The following is a 6,950-nucleotide window of genomic DNA, read 5'->3' on the forward strand; positions in this document are numbered from 1 at the left end:
CAGATGGTTGTGAGTTGTCAAGTAGGCCTAGGAATTAAACCCAGGTCCTCTGGAAGAGCAGCTCTTAACTGCTTAGCGGACATGAGGATGTGATGCTGTCAAGGGCAGAGAAAAGCAGTGCGAGCCCGCCAGGGAAGCTTCAGTCCGTGAGTGTGAAGGCAGATCTATGCCGTGTGGGGCAAAGGTGGACAGGAATATAGGTGAGACCAGAGCAGGGAAGGAGAGGATCACACTTTAAATAGCTCACACGAAGAAGACTGAAACCAGGCAGTACTAGGGGCAGTAGGGAGGTGATATAATAAGCCTGGAAGATATGAAATATTAATATAATTTATAATATTAATCATAACATAGATTTTGAGATCGGATCTGAGATGCACTGGAGGGGTCAGTTTCATGAGGCTTGGTGACTAGAGGCATGAGGGGTAGGCGAGTGTCGGGGGCCACACCCAGGGCCTGGCTTGCTTGGTGCAGAAGCTGCAAACCCACATCTTGTCATAGAGGCTGGGTGGCGAGCGCTGTGTGTTTGTGAATGTGGAGATAAACAAGGGCTCATTGTTGGACTCAGTGGCTTTAAGGTCCCAGAGCCTCTGAGGAAGGAAGGGGCAGAATAAAGGAGTGGCACGCGCGGACAGAAGCCCGAGGGGAAGTTTCATCTGTCCCTTTGTTTACTACGCTCACGTATTGTTTTGCAGAGGGAAATATGGTTTTTACAATTTCCAACCATCTGCCTTTTGCTGGGAGTGGGAGGCAGAATCAGCTTCTGCTGCATTTGAAGAATAAGGGGGGGGGGGGGACTGAGAAACCTGAGCAGATTGTGGTGGGAGAGAGGGAGCGAGAGCGAGAGAGGAAGCGATTAAAGTTTCATCCATTGAGGAAAATAAAATAAAATTATGAAATTTGCAGGAAAATGAATGGAACTGGCCAATACTGCATTTGGTAAGGTGGTCAAGGCTTGTGAAAACAAACCCTGCATGTTCTTCCTCATATGTAGATAGTTCTTATGTCTCTGTGTGTATTTAGGTACCAGTAAGGGTGGGTAGAGGTCCGAAACCAGTAAGGAATCCTGAGAGAGAAGTAAGGAGGCTTTGCGGAGCTGAGGGGGTGCAGAGGGATGCACGTAATAGGAAAACGGAAAGGGGAATACTGGGGGTGGGCAGATACAAGCAGGGACTGGGCAGAGCTGAGAGGGAGCTAAGGGTCCACCAAAACTAAGATAAGGAAACTCGTGACTCTATATTAATTCAAATAAAAGTAGGGCCAGCACGATGGCTCCACAGGTAAAGGTATTTGTGGCCAAGCCTGGTGACTCCAGAATTGGACCCATGGGACACACATGAAAGAAAGAGAAAACTGACTCCTAGAAGTTGTCATCTGACCTCCACATGCTATTGCAGAGCTCTCTCTCTCTCTCTCTCTCTCACACACACACACACCTCAAATGTAAACACAGTAATTTTATACAAATAAAACTTAAAAAGAAATTAAAGATGCAAGAGTAAAGGTATGATTGGGAGGTGGAGGCCGGAGTCACAGTCGCCAGCTGGGTCCCTGCTCTGGCACGTCTTGGTGAGGAAATGAATCCCGCCAGGTGTACAATCCCCCGAGGTTATGAAAGCGGTGTGGCAGTTGGTTCTCCTCAGTCTCATCTCAGACAAGGAGCAAATGAGTTGAGCTGTGGAAATCCGGTTACTCTCCCATCACTAAGCTGAGCTGTGGTCATTCCTCGCACCTCTGCCCTGTAAGACGATTGTTCGATTGTTCGACTTGTAACGGAAGTCTCTCAACAGCAAATGTGCAACCAGCCAGTGCAGGGGTAGAGGCAGGGAGCCAGCACACCAAAGCCTCACACCCCTAGCCCTTGCTCTTGCTCTAGCAGCCCGTGTCAGGCAATGCACTCTTATACCCAGAGTGGGCAAGCCGGGCTCGTCTCTGCAAACTCAGCAGCAGTTCTGCCGCTGCTGGACTATTGCAAGTGGAACCACGTATTTCTTATGTGTGATGATGCCACTGTATCCATACATGCGACACCAAATTATTTTTAAACAGAGATAGACAGCTTCTTGCTATCCCACAACCTTTGGATAATTTACCTCTTGTCTTAGAGTTCCTGTTGCTGTGATAAAATACCACAATTAAAAGCAACGTAAGGAGGAAAGGGTTTATTTCAGCTCACAAGTTGTAGTCTGTCATCCAGGGAAGTCGGGGGAGAACTCAAGCAGACCTGGAACCTGGAGGCAGGAGCTGGTGCAGAGGCCATGGAGGGTGCTGCTTACTGGGTTGCTTTCCATGGGTGGCTCTGCCCATGCTTTCTTACATACCGCAGGACCACCCCCCCCCACCCAGGGATGACCACCCACAGACAGTGGGCTGGTTTCTCCCCCATCAATCATTAATTAAGAAACTTGTACCATGGATTTGCTCATAGACCAATCATGTGTTAACATCTTCTCAGGTGATGTTCTTCCCTCTTCCCAAAGGACTCCAACTTGTGTCAAGTTGACATAAAACTAACCGGCACACCTATTCATACACTTACCGTACTGTATTGATTTCCTCGTTCATATTCATTATCCACACAATTCTAAAAAAACAAATTTTCAAGAGTAGGAACTAAGCACCACCGGACTTCCTGTCCTTCATGCCAGGCTGCTCATTGATAGCAGGTGGGTACATTGTTTATTATTACATGAATACATGGTTTAAAGGGGAAGGAGTCCACCAGTACACATAAATTGGCTGTAATCCTGTTCCAACAAGTATGTATTTTAGCAAACCTTCAGACGAGATCTTGGAGATAATTCATTAAAAACTCGATATGCTATTGATTTTTTCCCCAATGAAGTTGTGTTCATCAAGATTTTTTTTTCTTTTTAGCTCCAGGGCTAAAAAGTTGGTATAGGGTTCTAATTCAAGCGACAGTAAGGACTGAAGCAGGAGGATTCAAAGTCCAGGGCCTACCTGGGTGACAGAGTAAATGTAAGACCTGGGTCACTTAGTGAGACCTGGTCTCAAAATGTAATGTAAAGGGGGGGGTGCATAACTAGTCAGAAGACTCTGTGTGGTTCTGTACAGTTCACGGAAGACGAAGCGATCTGGAGCAGAGGTCTGGGCGGCACCACTTCTGCCGGGTGCTTTTGCTAACGCTATCTTGAAACAAACCTAGTCCTCTAGAAGCGTCGTTAAAAATCTATACTCCCAAATATTAACATCTTATAAAATTGTTATCCCATTGTAAAGGTCAACATACTTACATAGTCTCAGTGCTTGTTAACTAAATTATCATTGTATTTGAATTCCACCTCTTAAGGAATGTCTTCTTTTCCATCCCAGGATCAAGCCACAGGATCTCACATTGCATTTTAGAGGGGCGCAAACTATAAAATATACAAACTTAACCATTTTTAAGTGTGTAGTTAATAATGTTAAGGAGAACTACATTGCTGCAAAGCAGACTGTAAGAGCTTTTCCCCTTTCACTTTCCCCTCCCTGCTCCCTTTTCTCTCAACCATCTTCTCTCCTTCCCTTTTCCTTTTAGAAAGGCAGGATCAAAGTTGGCTTTGAGTTTGCAGTAATTCTCCTGTCTCTGTTTTCATCAAGAGCTTTCCACAAAGGTTGTGGGACAGAGGCTGGAGAGTTCAGAGGGTGAGAGTGCATGCTCCACGCATCGCTGCACGTGTCCCAGTAACCACATGGTGTCTGTCACGCAAGTTCCAGGAAATCCAGGACCCTCCCTCCTCTGATCTTCTTGGGCACCTGGCTTGTGCATTGGACACAGACACACACACCAGCGAAATGTTCACACACATCAAATAAATAAATATTTTAAATAGTTTTTAAACTTGCCTTGAAAATTTATTTTTGTTTTGAATTATGCATTTGGGTGGCTATATGTTCGTGGGAGTGTAGGTATTCCCAGAGGCCAGAAGAGGGGGTTGGCCCCTGACATGAGTTCTGGGAACCAAGTCTGAGACCTCTTGAATGCTGAGCCACTTCTCCAGGGCTACCCCACTCCCCTTTTATACATATTCTTTTTAAATTTCTTTTAATCTTCAAAAAGATGGTGTGTGTGTGCATGTGCGTGTGCACATGTGCGTGTGTACATGTGCATGTGTGTGTGTGTGTGTGCCCGTGTGCGTGTGCACGTGTGCATGCTTACCAAAAGAGGGCATCAGACATCCTGGATCTGGAATATCAGGTGGCTATGACCTGCCTCGCATGAATGCAAAGCAACTGAACCTGGGTCCTCCTCAAGAGAGAGCTGTCTCTCTGCCCCATGTAGAGACTTTGACCTTCACATCTGAAACTCCCAGTTCCTTCCACTCTGTAGCACTGGCCATGGCTGTAAATCTGAGGACGTTTAGTACTTTGAATAAATGCAGCCCTGTTCTTTTCTTTGTCCACCACAGAATGATACAGTGACGGGGCCCTTGGCAGACAGCAACCCCTACAGTCTGAACTTCCCAGAATCCAAAACAACAAGCCAACAGACCTCTGTTCAACATAAAATCTTAAAAACTGAATCGCACTTGACTTCTCTTTTTCCTTCTGGCTTGTTCCAATGAACACATGCAGTGCCGTCCATGTCCACCCTGCTGAAGTGTGTACCAGAGAGCCCTCCAGTTTAAAGGCAGAACAACGTTCTAGAATAGAAACACGCCCTATTTATTTATTCATCCTGTAGTCAATAGACATTTGGGTTGCTCCTCCCTGTGCCGGCTGTGACTAGTGTTGCTGTGAACATGCTCGCTTGTGTATTTGTGACACCCTGATTTCAATATACACCCAGAGGTAGGATTGCAGAGCATGCAGCAGCCGTATCTCTGACTTGCTGAGGGGCCGCCACCCTGTTTTCCAGAATTGGTGACTGCTCATTTTCCCTTGTTTTCCAGAGTTTATTAGCAACCAAGTCCTGGGAGCTTTGTCCCCTTTCTAACTGTGCCTCTCTGGCAAGGTGACACACCCATGGCTTCCCACACAGCGTTTCCTTTGCAAATGTCACCTGTTTGTTACGGTTGTGGATTTCATTCACACCCTTCATCTTTCTCTCCCTTTTCTCACCTGGCCTCAGACATTTGCAAGTCCGTTGTCTGCATGCTTTTTCTAGAAGTTCAGCAGGCCCAGCCTGGCCAGCATGCCTCTGAGAGCCTGCTCCCACATCCCCAGCTAGAACTCGGTTGCCACCCCCACCCTCTGTAGAGTCACTCCTATACTGTAGCAACCGGCACAACCCATTCTATCAGCTCCTTAATGGTGTACTGGAAAAGGACAAAATGTTCACTTTAGATTGGTTCCAGACACCATTAGAGAGAGAACTGTTTTTATGTCCTCTTTTATGAGCTCTTTTTCATACTCTAAAGGTAGGTTGAATACACAACATCAGAGGCATTGGGAATTTATATATATATTATATATAGTAACTTTCCGGAGGACTATGTGTTCTCTGACTGCAGGAACTATGGCTCTTCTCCCTTGGTATCCAGTGGGTATATGGTAGGATTTCCGTGCCATTGGGAAAGAATTTACCCTCAGTGAACCAACACAGCTCTGACATTCTGATCTGATAATAATGGATCTAAGTCAGTGGTGTCTAAGAGAAAATATCATCATCATCGTCAGCAGCAGCAGCAGCAGATTGGGAAAAAAATTCTTTAAAAAAAAAAAAAAGCCTCTAAGAAATATTTGGAAATTAACCCCATGTTATCTTAGTGATAGAACCCTTCTTAAGAGGGAAATAAGTCATCCCTGCTGTAGAAACACAGTGGGTCTAAGGCAGAGGTAGAAGGCAGCAGCCTGTGGTTTGTACTGTGTCCTCTGCACAGGCGCAGGGCTATCTGGGGCGGAAGGCTTCCAAGGCTTTGTGAAATAGCCACTGGTAGTGTTTTCACACTGGAAAACTATTACATAGAGGAAGGAAGGATTAGAAGTTGACGATTTCCTTCCTGTATCAGTCCATCATCTGTCTGTCTATCTATCTGTCTATCTATCTATCTATCTATCTATCTATCTATCTATCTATCTATCTATCATCTTCTACTTATCAGTCTATCACCCATCTGCCTAATCTATCTACCATTTATCTAACCTTAGCTGGATGCACCTGGTCAGTCTGAGGAGGTGATTTGTGTATTTTACGTGTCCGTGGCACGTATGAAAAATGACACATAAACTATATAACTATGTGACGACAAAGTTGACAAGCTTTGAAATCCAAGTTGGATATTTTATCCCATCACCAGAACACAGCCTGATATGTCAGGAAAGGCCCGAGGAGACATGTTTGAGGGTCCATTATTCACAGTACTGCACAATATCACTGTATAACAGTATCCTTGCTGTTACCACAAGCACTTCTCACTGAGTGCAAAGCTTGAGCATCAGCCCTTCCCTGGGCAATGCGCATTAGGAAGGTAATTGCTGGCGAAGGATTGCAGTGGAGCTAAAGAGAGGGGGGAGGCCAGGTCTGGGGGCGTGGCTTTCATCAGTGAAAGACTGTAGCAGTTACAGCAGTAACCCAGTCATCCTCAGAGTGGATTCGTTAGGGGAGAGTTTGAGGCCCTTCTTCTGCCCTGCCCCTCCAGCTATGGATAGCACGACAAGGGGCAAGAAGGCACTCAATAGATGCTAGACCGTCAGACCCAGACGTCCCAGCTTCTAGAACTGCCAGACAGCAAATTCTCATTCATTATAGACTGTCCATCTCTGCCACTGTTTCAGAAATTGAAATGGACTAAGACACTGTGCAGATACCAACTCTGTGAGTCTTATCTGGTCAATGGGCCTCATTTCCCTTTAGCATCAAATACTTGGAGGAAATCTACATTTTAATTTCCCACAGGCTTGAGAATGCAGAGAGCCAAGAGAAGGCTTAAGTTTTAGAGATAGACCTACATTCCCACCCCCCATTGTGGTGGTTTGAGTATACTTGACCCAGAGAGTGGCACTGTTAG

This window comes from Apodemus sylvaticus, chromosome 2 (assembly GCF_947179515.1).
Source record: "Apodemus sylvaticus chromosome 2, mApoSyl1.1, whole genome shotgun sequence".
NCBI lineage: Eukaryota > Metazoa > Chordata > Mammalia > Rodentia > Muridae > Apodemus > Apodemus sylvaticus.